Source organism: Durio zibethinus, chromosome 5 (assembly GCF_047325235.1).
Source record: "Durio zibethinus cultivar Kanyao isolate XHJ-2024 chromosome 5, ASM4732523v1, whole genome shotgun sequence".
Classification (NCBI taxonomy): Eukaryota; Viridiplantae; Streptophyta; class Magnoliopsida; order Malvales; family Malvaceae; genus Durio; species Durio zibethinus.
Window position 1 is genome coordinate 1,719,927 of NC_143166.1, and position 19,977 is coordinate 1,739,903.

General features: G+C 30.8%; 1 pseudogene; it reads left to right on the forward strand.

Annotated features, from left to right (window-relative positions):
* Positions 1-15,282: 15,282 nt before the first annotated feature.
* LOC111282502 (receptor-like protein kinase FERONIA pseudogene) lies at positions 15,283-17,935 on the forward strand (annotated as a pseudogene).
* The last annotated feature ends 2,042 nt before the right edge of the window (positions 17,936-19,977 follow it).

Genomic DNA, 19,977 nt, shown 5'->3' on the forward strand with positions numbered 1-19,977 from the left:
AGAGCTATTCAAAATTCACTAATCTTGGTGTGCCTCTCAAATGGTGCTGTATCTTCTTTATCCAAGTCACTTTTACAGGTTTTCAACTTAGATAAACCTCTATTTAGTTCAAGCCGTCCTTTTAGGTTTTGAACTCTTTCTTTTGGCTTTTTTTTTTTGCTCAAGCCATCTTTTTGGGTTTTCAACTTGAACTTTTTTTTGCTCAAATTACCTTTTTGGGTTGTCAACTTAATTTTTTTTGGCTCAAGCAGCCCTTTCATGTTTTCAACTTAAACTTCTTTTTTTTTTTTTTTTTGCTTAAGTAAAGTATTTTTTCATGGCATCAGAATTTATGGGATTAGAAAGGTCATCTCCATCCATCTCTAACAGAATTAAGGCTATTCTTGAAAAGGCTTTTTTCACAATATATGATCCTTATCAATTTGGAGTAAATTTCCTTCTATCATCATGTTGACTCAAAAAAATTCTATTCAACACCAACTCTCTTTCTCGAAATTGATAAGGTTGGACTTTTTTGTCATGAGCTTTTATAATTTTTTTTTTTGGTGTAATAGGTTGTGATAGAGTGTTGCCAATTTCTTTTCTTCAATGAAGTTTAATTTCTCATAGTGCTCTTGGATCCATTCAGCTACTTCTAAACCCACGTCCCTCAAGACCCTCAGAGATAAGATTTTTACTTTTACTGGTAATACAGCTTCCATCTCGTAAATCAAGAAAAATGAAGTTGCCCTGGTGGATGTGCATATGGATGTTTAGTAGGCATGTAAAGCAAAAAGTAATTTCTCATGCTAATCCTTATATGTCTTAGTCATCTTTTTTAGAATCTTTTTGACATTCTTATTAGCAGTCTCTACTACCCCATTCATTTTTGGGTGATATAGAGCTAAATTATTGTGTTTAATTTTGAACTAATCACATACTTCTTGCATCATCTTGCTATTTAAGTTCTTTGCATTATTTGAGATAATCTTTTCCAAGAGCTTGTGTCTACAAATTATTTCTCTCTTGATGAACTTGTGACTATTGATCAAGTTACAGTTGTGAAGAAAGCTGCTTCGACCCATTTAATGAAATAATCAATCATCACAAGAATGAATCTATTCCCATTTGATGCCTTTGGGGTGATGAAACTAATAACATCCATTCTTTACATAGAAAATGGCTAAAGTGGTGCTATAACATGTTAAGCAATGGGCAAAGCATAAATCTTATCGGCATAAATTTGACATTTATGATACTTTCAAGCATAATTAATGCAATCCTTCTTCATTGTTAACCAATAATATTCGACTATTATAATCTATCTTGTCATCATATGTTCATTTACATGTGCTTCACATATGCCATCATGGACCTTTCCAATGATCTTTTTAGCCTTAAAGACATCTACACAGTGTAATAATACTTGATCTCTACTTTTCTTATACAAAACCTCATCTTCTAAGAAAAATCTCATGGCCAATCTTCTTAAAACTCTCTTATCATTTTTTGTTGCTTGATTCGGATACTATTGATCCTTTAGATATCGTATAATATCATAATACAAAGGAATTTCATCTTTTTTATCTTCCAAAATGGCATAATGCACCGGCGTATCCCTAACATCTAACTTGATAGGCTGAATTTTAGCAGTATTGCTAATTCGCACCATTACAACTAAGGTAGCCAAAGCATCTACAATTCAATTTTTTTCATGAGGCAAATGTTCAAACTAAATTATCTTGAATTGTTTGCATAACTCTTAGATGTATTTATGGTATGTGATGAGTTTTGAATCCCTCATTTTCCATTCTTCTTTTAATTGATAGATAACCAAGGCTAAATCCTTGAACACCTTTAATACTTTAATTTTTTTATCCAAAGCAGTATGCAATCTCATAACACAGGGCTTATAGTCAACCATATTATTGTGCTATTAAAGTTCAAGCTTGCTGTAACAAAGTAGCAGTGTCCTACTGGTGATATTAGGATTGCTCCAATCCCATGCCCTATAGCATTAGAAGTCCTATCGAAATACATTTTTCATAACTTTTCATTATCACCTTTTTTTTCTAGTTCTGAGATGGTCATTTAGTCTTTATCTAAAAAATCAAGTCTCATTGATTCATAATCTTCAGTAGCCTAGCCTGTAAGAAATTAGGTGATGGCACTTTCTTTGATCACCTTTTGGTTGACATACTCTATATCATACTTTAAAAGCATCACTTGTCATCTTGTGATTTTGCCTAACAATGATGGCTTCTCAAAAATATACTTGATTGGATCTAATTTAGTTATAAGCCAAGTTGTGTGGTAGGGCATATATTGCCTAAGTCTTTTAGTTATCCAAGCTAAAACATAACACATTTTCTTTAGTGATGAATACTTGGACGTGTGCTTCGTAAACTTCTTACTCAAGTAATAGATAACTCTTTTTTTCTTGTCATATTTATCCTATTGTCCTGACACATATCACATCGACCTTTCATGCACTATTATGTACAAAAGACTTTGGTCTTCCTAAAATGAATGGTCTTCCTGAAATGAATGGTGTTAATATTGAAGGATTTGACAGGTACTATTTAACCTTATCAAAAGCCTCTTGACATTTCTTATTCCATTCACCAGGATTATTCTTTTAGAAGAGTTTAAAGATAGGATCACATTTGAAAGTAAGTTGAGAAATGAAATGAGAGATGTAGTTTATTTTGCCTAAGAAACCTCAGAGTAAGGATAAATTCTGAATGACCCAAATTTTGTCTGGATCAATTTGTATTCCTCTTTTACTGACTATAAAACCTAATAGTTTCCCTAACTTGGCTCTAAAAGTGCATTTAGACGAATTCAACTTGAGCTAAAATTTTCTTAACATCTTAAACAATTTCCTAAAGTTAGCTACATGGTCCTATCTCTTTCGAGATTTTATAATCATATCATCTATATACACCTCAATCTCTTTATACATCATATCATGAAAGAGTGTCACCATAGCCCATTGATAGGTTACCCTAGCATTTTACAATTAAAAGGGCATATAACCTTAAAAAAAAATGTTTCCCACATAGTTATAAATGTTGTCTTTTTCATATGATCTTGAACCATCTTTATTTGATTATAACAAAAGAATCCATCCATAAAAAAAAAATCACATATCAGGCTATATCATCCACCAATGTATCAATATGAGGTAGAGAAAAGTTATCTTTAGGCTAACCCTATTCAAATTGAGATAGTCTACACACATTCATACTTTTTCATTCTTTTTAGGGACAGAAACTATATTAGCCACCCATTCAAGATACTTGGTCACTTGTAGGAAGCTCACATCAAATTACTTTTTTACCTCTTTTTTAATTTTCAGCAGCATTTCAAGTTTCATTGTTATCAACTTTTATTGGACTAGCTTACATTTAGGCTTCAAGGGTAGCCTATGTTCCATTATCTCAGTGCTGAGCCTAGGTAAAATAAAGCAAACACATCTACAAATTCTTAAAACAGATCCTTTAATCATTGTCTATCAACAACTAGCAACGAGGTATTGACCTTAACTTTTTTTTTTGTTTTCGACATCACCTAAATTGATCATCTCAGTAATTTTTTGATGAAGCTTAATAGATTTATTTTTTTTCTCAATTAATCTAATTATTAGAGGAAAAATGTATTTTTAAAGTCCTCTTCAGTGTCAAGTTCATCACTATTAATTAAGTTTTCAAAATTAAATCCCTAATTATTATCATGATTATCTTCATATTCATTTAGGGATATGAAATTAAATGAAATAGGAAATATTGGCAAAATGTTTTGATGAGAAAATGGATTGAAAAGAATAAATTAATAAAATGTATGCTCTTATCTTTTATTGAAATAATACATAATAAAAGGCCCAAACATAAAAAATCATTCTAATGCTTGTGGGCATAAGCAATTAAAAGTTGTAATTATATTGAAAGAATATTAGAGATAGCAGGCGTCTGGATGACACTCTAATTCTTCAACTCATAGTCTAGTGGGCATGGGTAAACCAACACTCTTTCTTTTTGGCTATCCTCGTCTACCATTTGAATAGACAATTTAGCAAAAGCTTCTTCCCAACTTGGTTTTCCTCTGGTGCTCTCTTTAGCTTTCTGGTGCATATATCCTTCAAGAACAAATGTTTCATACAAATGGGGGATGATCATCAATTTATTTTCTACCCTTTTCTTGTTATCTCACATTTTTTTCTATTTTATAACCCATACCTAGTCTTCTACTATTATCTTCAATCACCGGTGGTTCTTTTATCCCCTACAGTCTTTTTTCCAAACCAACTCCAATATTTCAACTCTTATTGATCATCTGATTAATTACAATTTCACTGAACTTTGGTTGGTGCACCTTAAGTCTTTCGCTTACTGTGTTGACAGGTTCAAAAGATCGATAAGAGCACTCTAACGACTCCTCTACAACTTTTACATATAAAGCATTCATTGGTTGAGTCACCAGTAAATCATCTTTTTCGATCATAATAACTAATTAACCTTCTATATTGAATTTGATCTTTTAATATAAGAAGGAAAGAACAACACCTGTCATGTGAATCTATGGTTTTTTCAATAAGCAACTATAAAATAAAGAGATATCCATGACCTAAAACTTTATGTTGAAATGATTACTCTAAATATGGGACATATTAACGGGTAATCTAGTTAAAGTAAGCATAGGCATGACATTGATAGTTGAACCATTATCAATAAAGACTTTGGCTATTATGTGGCTTTTGCATTTAACAGTGATATACAAAGCCTCGATACTCTTCTTATCCTCAAGTGGAATCTCATCACCATTGAAAGATATGTAATGTGGTACCACTAAGTTCCTTATCAAGTGGTTCACATATTCCACATACACGTTATATACCACATAAGCCTGATTCAACACCATTAATAAGGTATTGTGATATGGTTTTGAATTTAGTAAAAGTGACAGCAAAAAGATTCTAGTAGGCATTTTGTTTAATTGTTTCGCCAAAAAATATTTACTATGCTTTACTAATTTAAAAAACTGGCAGACTTCTTTTTTTGGTACAAACTTTGAGATATCTTTTTATAGAATCAAGTTTAGCTCAATTTTTTTTTTCATCTTTTCCTTTTTTATTTTCTTTAGTGCCTTTAGGGTATAGTATCTCTTACTTCTGGTTATGCCACTTATACTAGTTACGTTGGCAGCTTTGGATTTTGGCATAACTTTTTCTTACCCTTAGACTATTTCTTCACAACCATATTTTCATGGTATAACCTTTTCATCCTTGTAAGGGAATAGACTTAGGACTTTAAAGATCACTAGTTTGAGAATAAATTTTTCCCTGACTGATTTTAACTTCTCTTCGTAATGAATGGTGATCGGCTTAGACCCATTTATCCATCATAATCACTTCGATATTTTTTTATGCTTTTGTCTCTTTATGCAACTCTATTTGGTAAGAATCCATTAATTTTTGTACCTCATTAAGAAACTATTTACATATTTTAATAAAGTGTCCTGAAGCTTCATTGTGATACTTGCATCTTTGATTTGGGACATACCTCCCATGATAGGTGCATGAGACTATTGGTTGTATCATCCTAGTGTTATATAAAGCATCATATAATTGATCGAATGACATTTTGATCTATTACACTCTTTTTTTCATATGCCTTTTATCTTCATTCAAGGCATTAACTATATGATTCGGTAATGGGTTACCACTAACATTGGGTACTGTGTTTTCACTGGTATCAAAGCTTATCAACCCTTTTTTAATTAGATTTTGCACCGTATGTCCAAAGAAGTGCAGTTCTTAGTAGAATAGCCAACCATCCTATAATGGTAGTCATAATAAGCAATGGAATCATACCACTTGAAATAGGAAAGTTTAAGTTGTTTTATAAAGATGAGAGCAATTAAGTGGTTCTTGTAGAGCTCTTGGTATAGTTTGATGTAGTTTATGAGAATAGGATCAAATGTAAGTCTTTCTCGAGTATTCTGTGGTTCTCGCATACCACTTATTGGGGTAGTTGGATGAACATTAAGCCTTGTTGTGGATGAATAAGAAGGTCGTGTAGTTGATTAGTAAGGTGAAACAAAAGCATATCTTATAGTAGGACGATAACTGGGATAGATTAACTGAGGGTAGTTTATGAATTACTGTCCTACGAAACTCATAACTTGAGTATCACTTTTTTTTTTGGGCACTCTTTTAATAGTAAAGGACTTTTTCCCCTCAAGTTTACCATTTTTAATGGCATTTTCGATGATCTTTCTCAAAATCAATATATTAGCAAAATTTTTAGTTACATTCCTTATCATTTTCTCATAGTACAACGACTTTAAAGTGCTTATAAATAGCACTATTCTTTTTTTTTTGTTAATGGTGGTTGTACTTGAACAACGACATCCCACTATCTTTAGGCATATTTTTTAAAGGATTCAGATGCTTTTTTTTTCTATTTCTTGTAATGAAAGGTGATCATGAGCCATATCTATAATATGGTGATATTGATTGATAAAAGATAAAGTCAGATCCTTCTAAGATCTTATACGAGCCTTGTCCAATTGAACATACCATCTTGTAGTAGACCTAGTTAAACTATCTTGAAAAACATGCATTAGTAGTTTCTCATTACTAGAATATAGTGATATCTTATGACAATACATTGTGACATGTGTAATGGGATACTTCGTAGCATCGTACTTCTTAAACTTTGGCACTTTAAATTTTGAGGGTATCATCATACTTGACACCAGATAAAGTTTTATGGCATCCATGGATCCATAAAAATCATTATTTTTTATAGCCCATAATCTCTCTTCATTTATGCTCATTGTTTGACTAGTCTTAGAGTCTTTTGAGGATATAGTTGTCTACAACTTCACTTTTCTTTCGCATAATCTAGATTGAAGATTTGATTGGTTCGATTGTCTTTTCAGTGAAGGTAAAATTAGTATAACTTTGAACATTTACTTGGCTAGGTGCATAGGGCATTCTTGGGTAGTTGTAACTTGAGAATGTGGTTCGTTATGGCTGAAAGCTTGGAGTGGCTTGGGTCTAGTGTGGACCAAAACTTGAAGGATATAATGACTTAGTGACTTCATATGAGATATCTTCCTCCGTTACTTTTCTTTTGTTTATTTTTTCTAGAGCTTTAAGGATCTTGCTTAGTTTCCCCTTAATTACATTCTAAGCATTTTTCAACCTTTCAAAATGGTTTGCATTATCCTGCTCCATTTTTCTGGCTCTAGCCTAGGTGTTATAGGAATGTTGAGTTATTTTCGCACCTTAGTACCACAATTTGAAATTAGTAATCATGATATGACTTGACATGATGAATGAATGTAATGGATAAAAAAGAAAGAAAGAAGAAAAATATTTACCATTTTAAAGATTTTAACAAAATGAACTTTCATTTATTCCACAAAAGTCTGTTTTGCATCAAATCTAATATTTTTCCTTTGTAAAAGTGCCTAATTTGCTTATACTAATCCTTAGCTTCCTCAATAAAGTTCAGCAATCATTGTTTATGCTCTCCTACTAGTATAATCGAAGCTTTCAATGTCTCAACCTCTTTTGTTATTTCTCTCACTTTAATATCTGCTTTACCTATCTGGGTTATAAGATGCTCTATATATCTTTGCCTTTTCAACCCTTCTCTTTTGTTGAACTGTACCTGATAAGATAATTTCTTGTGCTTTTCTATGAGTGCCATAATATGATTTCTCTACTCATTCAACTTTTACTTCGATGTCTGAATGTACTCTTTAAGCATTTCATTTTCATGTTAAGCTTTGATTTAATCATCCTCCATTTGGGAGCATTTTTTTTCAGCTTTTCATTCTCACAAGCCAAATTTATGTTGTTTATTTCTTTGGCCTATATCTGTATGCATAACCTCTTGTGTTCTTGTCATAGCTCTATTAGCTCCTTAAGGGCATCAACCCATTCTCTAATGACTTTTTGAGTCTTGCTCATGTTGCATTACTTGAAAATCTTGTGGACTTAAATTTTTAACTTTTTTGCTTTGTCTTTCCACTGTTCATTTTCTTTTTGAAGCTTTAGAATCTTTTGTCTCAATTTCTCTTTCTCAACTTCATGTTCGACCTTTGTAAATTCTGACTTGAAGGGTACATTATCCAATTTCTGGTTTACTGACTAGCAATTGTCCTTGAACATAAGCGTAACTTTTTGGCTCCTCTTGGCTTTTCAAATCAAATATCCTGGAGTGACTTTATCAGTAAATGGTTTATGGCTCATCTTCTTAGGTTTCTTCTAGGCCTTGATTATGCCATCAATTTTTTAAAAAGTTCTAGGCTTGTCATACGAACAATCAAATTGGTCAAGCTTATGTGTCATAAGAATGAATTGTTAGCTTTATACTGTCTTCTTACCACCAATGATGTATAACTTGTTAACCCTTATACATCTAAGAGTGAAACCCCTATTTCATTTCCATATTGATAAAACATAGGTTTCTAGTTCATCTATGGAATAAGCCATTTCACCTGACAAACTGTGAGCTTCTGCAGTAGAAATTCCCATTCTTTTTAGGTCTTTGCTTCTAGCCATTCACTCTCTCAAAATTTTTTGACTAGATTTCAACTGTGAAAATAGAGTTTAAAGAAAGCACTCTTCTTGCATTTGAAATGACTCTTCATCCATAGATACAATAGTGGTATACAACTCAGAAAATGAGCCTTATCATTCTATTTACAAAAATTTAGAGATCTGATGATTTTTGCTAAAATTGTTAGTGTAAGATTGCATCCCTTTTCAATCTATTCAAATAAATCTACCACTTCTATCTTAATGTGGCCTAAGACCCTAAGAAAAATGACCATCCCATATATTGTTAAAGTAAATACCTTCATTCTTTGATCATCATCAGGATGTTTGACAATGAAATCTAAAAAAAAACCTCCCATGGAATACCTTTATGCTATCTCTTTTCTTGGATATGTGAATCTATTAGCTCTTTTTCCTTTCTTAAAATATGAGCTAGCTTTTAGCGATACCTTAATTTTTGCTTTTTCACATACACTATGTCTGGATATTGAAGATGTCTACCTACTAAAGTCGAATACTCCTCTATTGTTGGTACCAAATCAACTTCATTAAAGATGAAACAATAATAAGAAAAATCTCAAAACTATGTTATAGCTTTAATGAGTGAGTTTTCAACCTTCACTAACAAGAGATGTTTAATATGCCTAAACTTCTAATAAAAAGCTTGTTGCCTTAAAGGAACCATACTATTTCATATATCTAATAGGCTTTTCACATTGTTTTGTTTGAGGGGCAAACGAACTTCCTTTGGTAAAGTAGAGATAGAATTGGGAAGTAAACAATCCTCTTCTTCTCATTACTTTTTTTCTAACTCTATCTTCACATTTATGGGTGAATTACATTTGAAAATTATAAAACAAGGCACAAACTTGACGTTTTATGGGTTTCATGAAGACTTTTGTTGAAAGTACTTTCAAAGTAGGAACAATATGCAATCTGTATGTATGTTTATAAATATAAACAAGAGAAAAAAAAATAAAAAGATAAAAAAATTGATTAGTCATCTCAATATAAATTGAAGAATAAACACTATAAAAGTAAGTAAAATAATAGCATGACTTTAGATTTTGGATTAACTTCAGAAAGTGGAAGGACATGGCTCTATTTATGGGTTAGGTTCTTAAGTTTAACAATATGTGGCTTGGATTATTTCTAAAAAGGCTCTCAAATTGTTTCTTACATCATTATCCATCATAGACTAGTAAGGCACCCCTTTCGCTAGCCCACATAGAGACATGAAATCTCACAAAAGTGTAAGTACTTCACTTTCTCATAAAGGACAGAGCTCGGGTGTAGAGCTTATATTATGCACATGCAAATGAATGATAGATATATGAAATAAATAAATGAATAACTAAACAAAATATAAGCAAGGAAAAGAAATAAAGAGGAAAGAAAAAGAAAAAAAATCTCAAGTTTATTAGGTAAGGCTTGGATAATAAGAAATCATTTACTAGTTTGACTATCATTGTGCCCAATGGAATCGCCAAACTGTTATAACGTATATATCCGTAGACCTACCACTAGACATGGATTAAATGAGTCGTCACCAATCTTTTTTGTTTAAGTTTGATTGGCTACCTGATCGAATTTTTCCTATTTAAATAGGAGTTCCAAGATTGACTTAAGTATTTTTAAATAATAGATTTTAATTTACAAAATCAGATTTTAAGTTTAGGAGTACAATTACATGTGAGGAATGTTATAGCACCCTTACAACGCACATGGAAAGATGACACCAGTTTGATTTTAAACTATCCAAGCCTTAAAAATGTTTATAATTTATAAAAATATTTAATATTGAAAATTAATCTTAAAATTACTCTAATAGTTTGGTAGCAATTTAAGATAATTCTCTCACCTCAAGAATATCCATAGAGACTAGTGTCCCAGCCTAGAGAGGTTCCATCATCGGATTTATTAATATATTTTATCCAAAAAAATAATTAGTAAAATCTTCCAATAGTTTGGTAGGATTTACTTTGATACATATCTCCTAATAATTTAGTGAGATTTTACATAGAAATATTTATAAAATTTTATTTTTGAGAAAAATTCATTAAATCTTCTAATAGTTTGGTAAGATTTAATTTAAGATACAATCCTCTAATAGTTTGGCAAGATAAAATACAAATTTTTTACTTTAAAATTATTTTTCTTTTGAAAATTGATTTATGAAATTCTCTAATAGTTTAGTAGATTTCATAAAATTTAAATCTATGAAAAATCCTCCAATAGTTTGATAGTGTTCATAAATTTATATGAAAAGAAAATATTTTGTTTTATTTTCCAAAAATAAAATAAAAAGTAATTTTACAAAAATATTTAAAAAGTAGTGAAATGTTTAATTTAAAATTAGTAAAATAACAATGATAAATAAAATAGAAATAAAATAAAATAAAATAAAATAAGACTAAAAAAGGAAAATTATAAAAATAAAATCAAAAAATGAAAATAAAAAAAAATTACGATTAGGTCAGGTTGATCCACAGGTGATGTGCGGATCCTATTCAGGTTCACGTGGATCTTGGGTCTTCAGAAATGATGTCGTATTGGGACAGTATAAAAGGGCCAAAGTGTGATTTTTCCTCAATTGCACCCGAACGCTTCTCTCTCTAAGCTGAAATTCATTTGCCTTCTCTCTAAAAAAAACCAAGAACACCCACAAAAAATTGGGTTTGATCACTAGTTTCTGAAAAACTGATCAAAATCTGATCGAAAAATTCAAACTTCGTTGAAAATTCAACCAAAAAATTCAAAACTTCATCATGAACCCAAATTTTTCCAAAATTTTCCATAATTCTTCAAAAATTTTCCAAAAATATAGCCTTAAATCCAAAAATTTGAAATCTCAATCCCAGCACTCCAGACCAAAAACCAAACATCCAAACACCTTTCAATCACCAAAGCCTTGAACTTAGAAACTTCAAAACTACAATCCCAGAAACTACAACCGAGAAACTTTTTCCAAAATTCTAAACACAAAGTCTTTTCTTCCAAAAATTCCTCTTTTCTCTAGAAATTCGCCCATGCCTTCTCCACAGTATTATGTTTAATTTATAGGCTATTTTGATAGAAAATTTTGGCTATTTTGAATCTTGAGATTAGATTCTACCTGAATAGGATCAATCCAAATGTGAATCCTAAGATTGGATCCTGTTAAAAGCTTAGGTCCTAACAATTCGTCTGAGTTGAATTCCTTTGTTTCAGTCTTGAATCCAGATTCGATTTCCTTATTCAATCGCGATCGATAATAAAAAGAAAGAATCGTAGCAGTAATAGCAACAATAATAACAACAACAACAATAATAATAATAATAATATACTATAATCTAATAATAATATGATATGATATAATACTAGTAATAATATGATATGATATAATACTAGTAATAGTAAGAATAATGATAATAATAAAAATAATAATACTAATAACAAAAATAATAATAGTAATGACAAAAAATCAACACCGATTAACTTTGAACACAAATGAGTGTCTACACCTTATATACTAGAATGTTGATGATATAAATGATAAAAATATGTTGCTAAAAATCTTATTTTTAGTAATTAGAATTCAAATTTTAATAGATGCAAATATCAAAAATAAAATCTCATTTTTTTTAAAAAATTTTAATCAAGATTCTCTGTAGTACTACATCAATTTTGAAAAATTAAAGTCAAATATTCTTTGATCTTTTCTACATTTCAAAAGAATAAACTATTTTGTTTTCAAACATTTAGAGTTTTTTTTTTTAATGTTTTATAGTATTAATTTTTTTTATTTCTTTACATTTTGATGTTATAAACTATTAAACACAATATCAAAAAATTTCTTAAAACTAAAATACAAAAAACCTACTACAAGTAAAATTAGATATGAATATTTGTTTTTAAACAAAAGAAGTGAAATATTATTAAAAAAAGAGAGATATATAACCATCTGCGTGAGAATTAAATAAGAACATATAATTCTTTTTCTTTTTCTTCTTCTCCTTCTTAATAGTAAGAATGTAGAAAGAATTGAATTCACTAATTTTTTTTGGCCAATCAATTCACTAATTCAAGCCATATTTAAATCTTTGATATGCACAAGTAGTAGTAGGGGTGCATAGAAACAAGAGGCAAATTGTATATTTCTTATGGTTCTATCAACTATAACATATAAAATTATTTAAAATTTTCAAGAGAAAGATTAATTACCATAAAAGAACATTTGCTTTAAATTTTGCAAGCAGGATAAATATTAATTTTCTATGAAAATGAATGAATCAGTGTGGTTTAGTTGTCAATTACTTACCTGCCATGATTTAAATGAAATACATATATGTTAACGTGAAGTGTCGGTTTCACACTTTTTTCTTAAGTCATGTTGAAATAGTTTATTTTCAAATTTAATTAAACTTGTCCTTTGTTTGTAATCCTTATCCCATTCCAAGCCACAACAAGAAAAAAAAATTCTAAGAAATACATATATATGTTAACGTGAAGCGTCGGTTTCACACTTTTTTCCTAAGTCATGTTGAAATATTTTATTTTCAAATTTAATTAAACTTGTCCTTTGTTTATAACCCCTTATCCCCTTCCAAGCCACAACAAAAAAAAAAAAAATTCTAAAATTTGGAAAAAAATTTTCAAAAGAGACTTTAAACAATTTTCTATTCTTTACCTAACCCTTAGAGTAAAAGAAAATATTTGACCAACAATACCCATCATTTTCTATCAATTCTTCCAAATTTTTATTTTATTGTATGATATCCTAATCTCATATCGAAATAATTTAAGATTTTATTATAATATATATATATATCTAAATTTAAACTTATAAAATATCTTTTGTAAAATAAAATTATAAGATTTTTAGGTCAAAGTAAATAATACTTCACAAGTTATTTATGGGTAGTTACAAATAGTATCAAAATAATCTTCAGTCGAACAAAAGCTAAATGTTATACATTGGAAGCTATCTCTAAAATCTCAATATCTTGTGTGATTCTGTAATCTGTGTATACTTTATATTAGATTTGTCCAACATTTGATGTAATTCGATAAATCTGTGTGTTTTGTGTTAAGATTGACGGAAACGTTAAATTTTAATGGGAGAGTTTGTGACTCTTTAATCTTATATCGGGATAATATGAGATTTTATTATGATATATATGTAGAGATTTAAATTCAAACTTATGAGATACTTATTATGAGATAAAACTGTGGGACTTTTGAATCAAAACAAACAATACATAACAAATTGGGTATGAATCTTCACACATTGCCTTAGTATAAATTAAGTACGTAGCATTAAAATTTTGTTCAGTTATACATAGTTTGCAATGTATGTTTAGCAAATTTGATTTTTTCTAATTTTTAGTAAATAAGAAAAAAAATAGGTTAAAATAAATAAATATGATAATATATAATTAAATAAGTAAATTAATTAGTAAGTGAGGCAGTAATTAAATAGATGCCTACCTTTCAATATATTAAAATAAATATTTTTATTTTTTAATTAATTGTGATTAAGATAGATACCTTTTATGTGAATTTTTTTATTAACATGTATTTTAATTTAAACATTTTATATATCTTGTTCTCTTACCACAATAGTTCCATAATCCCAAATTGTTAAATGTGCTTTTGCACCACAATCTCTTATTAACTTCAGTTGTTTAGGGAGAATTTTTATTTTTTTAATCATAATTGTAATCAATATCATTTTTCTTACAAAACTATTTTTTATTTAGTAATTTAACAAAATTTCAGTTTTTTAGTACGAATTCAAAAAACTCAAACACAATAGTATAATATCTAACTTGTTAATTTTGTTTTAATAAGACTTTTCTTTAATTTTTTATCAGTATTACAAAAAATTGTATTTAATTCCATTTTTTATATTTTAAAATTTGTTTGTAAAGTCTTGTCAACTAATATGTGGTACATAAAAATAAAAAAAATCATAAATTTAAAATATTTTATTTGTGACTATAAGTTATTGGATTTTTACTCTAAAACAAGTTCTTACATAGGTGAAAAGAGACTTAACAATTTTTAATTCTTTGTTTAACTTGACCAAAGCATAGAAAACATTTTTGGAGTTGACTCCGATAATCCGATCCTTGCTAGATATTTCTCTCTTTAGCCATCCGATCTATTTTTTATCCTTTAAAAAATAAATTATAAATATTAAGATTTGAATCAAAACCATTAATAATATGAATAAATTTGACTTGGGACAGGTGCAACTTTGCTTTCAAAGAAAAAATAATAACCAATGAAGTAATCCTGTCACAGTCAACACAAATTAATTTACGGAATCTTTCAAGAATTTTAATGGTTTTGTAGAGAAGAAAAGTATACCCAATTAGCCTCTGTGGAAGACTAGAGAAAGACTTGTTTAATTAATGAAACTATGAAGCTAGTATTCTCAGTTGCAAAAGAAAGATTCTAACAATTTCCTTAGTATTCTCAGTTGCAAAAGAAAGATTCTTACAATTTCCTTGTTTTCATTTCTTTAATGGCTTTGCTTTTACGTTATGACTGTTGAAATAGAAGTTAAGCTGCAAGTGCAATGAAGAAATTGGGACTTTTGAGGAATGATCAAAGAAATATCCGAGTGCTTTTGCATGGAACTATGCTCTCGACTTGATTCTCGTCAATTCGAAAATGAAAGGCCAAAATTTCCAGGAGGACCAAGACAATAGCTATAGATCAGACAAATTTGGAATGGGAACATGGGACCAATGACCCCTTTACATTTGATTGCCAATTTAACAACCTATTTATTGGATTTTTTGGCTATGCATGCCGATCTATCTTCTTCCTTGAGCAGCTGTTGCAACATTGCCTCTATGAAGAAAATTACCAATTCCTACGCTTCATGGCCATCACTTATTTCTCTGCTTCACCTCAGCTTCTTTTTCAATTCCTGGAATTGTTTTTCCTCCTCGGACCAAGTAATTCTTGACTGCGGATATGCAGGAAACTCATCGTTTAATGGTAAAACTTGGATTGGGGATGTAAATCTTTTCCCGGATTATTATGAAGAAACAAGGATCGGCCGTGTGATCTCAAATATAACCGGAAAAGTTCCGGAGAATCCATATGCAACTGCACGCTTCTTTCCTTCTTCTTTCACCTATAGTTTCCCTATGTCCCCTGGCCTCAAGTTTATTCGCCTTCATTTCTACCCTACTTCTTACACTGCCATGGACCAAATGTCCAGAGCCGAATTCTCTGTCACCTCTGGCAATTACACTTTCTTAAACAATTTTAGCTCTTCTGTAATGGCAAGCATTTTGAAATCACCTTATTTCACTAAAGATTTCCTCCTTAACTTAAAGAAACAGTCTTTGAATATCACCTTTGCTCCATCACCACATGTTTCAGACGCTTTTGCCTTTGTAAATGGGATAGAGATTTACTCAATGTCCCTCAAACTCTCTGATTATGGAGTGAAGGAAACTTCCAATGCTACCTCTATTCAAGACGAATCTGCGCTTGAGATACTTCACAGAATCAACGTAGGTAGTGACAGTCTGAATGAGCCGTTCTGGATTGGGTTGGATGACCAACTACACATACAGGGTTCTAGAAATGGCACTCCTATTGAAGCGTATGATGATCATATAGATTACAATAAAAGCTCTTGGACATTAAGTGAATATGGAGCACCTGGGGACCTGTACAGTACAGCCAGGACAATTGGTGGTAGTGATGAGGCTGCCAATGTGGGGTACAATCTGACATGGACATTTCCTGTTGACTCAGGTTTCAAATACATTGTTAGGCTTCATTTCTGCGAGATTCAACTATATGTAACAGAAGTGAAACAGAGAGTGTTCAACGTTTATATCAACAACAAGACAGTGGAAAGCAGCCTGGATATAGTTTCTATGGCTGGTGGTCCTTTGGTTGCAATGCATAGGGACTATATAATCACGGTTTCAGAAATGAAAGAAGGAAGAAATGATCTTTGGCTTGCCTTGGCGACTAACACTGATTCAAAGCCACAACTTGCTGATGTAATACTGAATGGAGTTGAGATCTTGAAGTTAAGCGATACCAGTAACAATCTTGCAGCTCATGCTCAAGTAGAGAATCGGGCCAAGACTACTCTATCTAATATCTTCCTGGGATTGGTTCTGGGTATAGTTTTTGGAATTTGTCTAGTCTCTTTAATAGTCTACCTGGTTTCTCATTGGATTTCTAAACGTTACGAGAAAAACCTTGGGAAGACAAGTAGCCTAAATGTTAAATCTTCAGATCATTGCCGTCAAATTCCCTTGCAAGAGATAAGAGCTGCCACTAACAATTTCAGTGAAGCTCTTGTGCTTGGTTGTGGCGGGTTCGGTAAGGTTTATGAGGGTCTGCTTGAGGATGGGTTCACCAAAGTGGCAGTTAAGCGCAAAAATCCTGAGTCCCACCAAGGAATCCAAGAGTTCAAAACTGAAATCGAATTGCTCTCCACTTTTCGTCACATGAACATTGTATCTTTGCTTGGATATTGTCAAGAGGACAGTGAGTTGATCCTGATATATGATTACATGGCTCATGGCACTCTACGTGATCATCTCTACGGGACTCAAAATCCACCACTGTCATGGACTCAGAGGCTCAAGATTTGCATTGGTGCTGCTCGTGGATTACACTACCTCCATACGGGCACAGAGCATTCCATCATTCACCGGGACATCAAATCAACAAACATACTCCTGGATCAAGATTGGGTGGCTAAAGTCTCAGATTTTGGCCTGTCAAAAGTAGGCAAGACTGCGAGATCCTTTAGGAACCAAGTCAGCTCTGGACTAAAGGGTACCTTTGGATACTTGGACCCTGAATATGGCAGAAACAGAACTTTAACTCGCAAATCAGATGTTTATTCTTTTGGTGTGGTTTTATTTGAAGTCTTATGTGCAAGACCAGCTGTTAATCGTGAGCCAAACGAGGATGATCAGACGAACGTAAGCTTGGCTAGATGGGCTGTTCATTGCTATCGAAGTGAAAAAGTTGATGTCCTGATTGAACCATACCTAAGAGGAAAGATCATGTCCGAGTGCCTTACCACGTTTGTGGACATTGCAGTAAGGTGCCTGGCCAGTAGGCAAATAGACCGGCCATCAATAAGTGATGTGCTCTGTAAACTCGAACAAGCATTGCTGTTGCAGGAGAAAGCTGATGGTAATATCCAAATCAAAGATGCATGACAAAACAGTGATAGCAGTAGCAGAGCACTGATATTTTGGATACATATTGTACAAATTATAATAGAATGTGAATGCTAGAATAAATTGGTAAGATGCATGTGTCACGGCCGAGATTCAACCCTGCGGTCCTAATAAATCGATTTTTAAGGGAGAGGGTAATAGTCACGTGACACACGCACATGTCCAGATTTGGTGAAAAATTTTTAATTAATTAAATTAAATATTTAATTGGTTAAAAATTTTAATTGAAGATTTATCAAAGTCACGAAGAACAAGATCCAATCAATCATAATTCATTTATAAAACAACATTTTTAATATTTAATTAAATTAAAATAATTTTAAAATAAAATCGAAGTGATTAAATTTTTTTAAAATTCTCTAACATGCCAAATGAGGTGACATCTTAGAGGAAGCTTTTGTATAATAGCCTCCATTGTGAATTATGCAGTTTACCAATAGCATGTTTGCTGTTTCCATCCTCTCAATTTCATCAAGCTGGTCCAATGCAACCCAACCCAAGCCACTGTTGCACATTCTTGGTAATGTTATAGACATATATCCTTGATAATTTGTTAAGTTAATTATTTTATCCTTAATTAATGATTTTTTTAAATTAAAATGTTGATTAGTTTATTTTTTATTAACACTGAAGTTTTTAATTATTAAAATAAACTTTTCTTAGTTAATTTTTTTTTAAATTAAAATATTGACTAATAATTTTATTTTCTTATTAAGTATTAATGTTGTACTAAAGTAAACTCTTATTTTTGTTTGGAGGACCATTTTTCAAATTAAATTGGTACCTTAATGGTTTGATTGGCCAAAAAATCCAATGATGAGATCTTCCCAATTTGTCATTTCATTATAGTCTTGCGTTTTTTGGTTAGTGAAAATTTTAAAAGATTTTTGTAAAAAAAACTAAAAGGATAAACTAAACATAATAAAAAACAATCAATTAGGTAAATGTTTTGTATTATTATTGTAGACATTCAATTTGGTTCAGGTCTAGATCAATTGAGTCTAGTCCAAATGGGTCAGACAAATTCAAAGATTTGGATTTATACATATATTTATTTATTTTTTTTGTTTTTTGTGATTTATCAACTTATTGACTTGTTTTTCTTCTAGATTTTTTTCTTTTTCTTTTTCAGATTAATTTTCGATTAGGAGATAATAATTAAAATGGGAATGAATTCTACCGTGAATAAGGGTAGTAGAGAATCATGATTGGATTAAACCATGTATTTGATAAATTCAGCGATTAGAAACCAAATCAGAAAGGGAATTTGGATTGGTGACTGAATCCCTATAAATACAAACAGATTAGAAACATAAGGGGGATACGAAAGAAAAGAAAATGGAAGAGAATAGAAGCAAAAAAAAAAAAAAAAAAGATTCTAAAGGGTAGAGATAGTTTTAGAATTTTAGGAATTTTTTTTTGAATTTTTGGGTTTTTTCTGAAAATTTTTTGGAAAATCCAGAATCCGATTAAATTTTCGGTGAAGATTTTGGCCAATTTTGAAATTTTCAACCAATATTTTCAGTTTCTGGTGGTTTTTTCCAAATTTTGGTAGAACATTAAACTGAAATCTGAGTTTTTCTAGAGAGAAATAAGAGAAAAAAGAAGGGAAGAGAGAAAAAGGGGAAGGGAAATCAGAAGAAAGAACCGGTTTCAACTTTATATACCTTCAGAAAACAACGTCGTTTTGAGTGTCAATAAACTCAAGATCCGCGCGTTTTGTCAAGATTCGACCCGACACGTAGTGCGACCCGAACCAACGACCCGCGCCCCTACCTGGGCTCTAGTCGAGCCAAGCCGTTTCCTATTGGGCCGCACCTTTGAGCAGCTTCTGTCTCTAAAGTCGAGCCAAATTCCAGTCGAGTTGAGCCGTTCCAAAGTTTTTTTTTTCTTTTTTTTAATTAATTAATTAATTTTTTATTATTATTATTGTTATTATTATTTTTAAATTAGAATTATTTGGTATTCTTTAATTTTATTTTATTTTGATTTTTCTAAAATAAAAATTTTCAAAAAATATTTTTGAGGAAAAGTTGAAAGTATCAATTTTTCTTAAAAATAAAATTTCTAAAATAAAAATTTCCAAAAGCATTTTGGGGGAAAGTTGAAAATATCAATTTTTCTTGAAAATAAAAATGTTTAAAAAAATATATTTTTGAGGAAAAGTTGAAAGTATCAATTTTTCTTAAAAATAAAATTTCT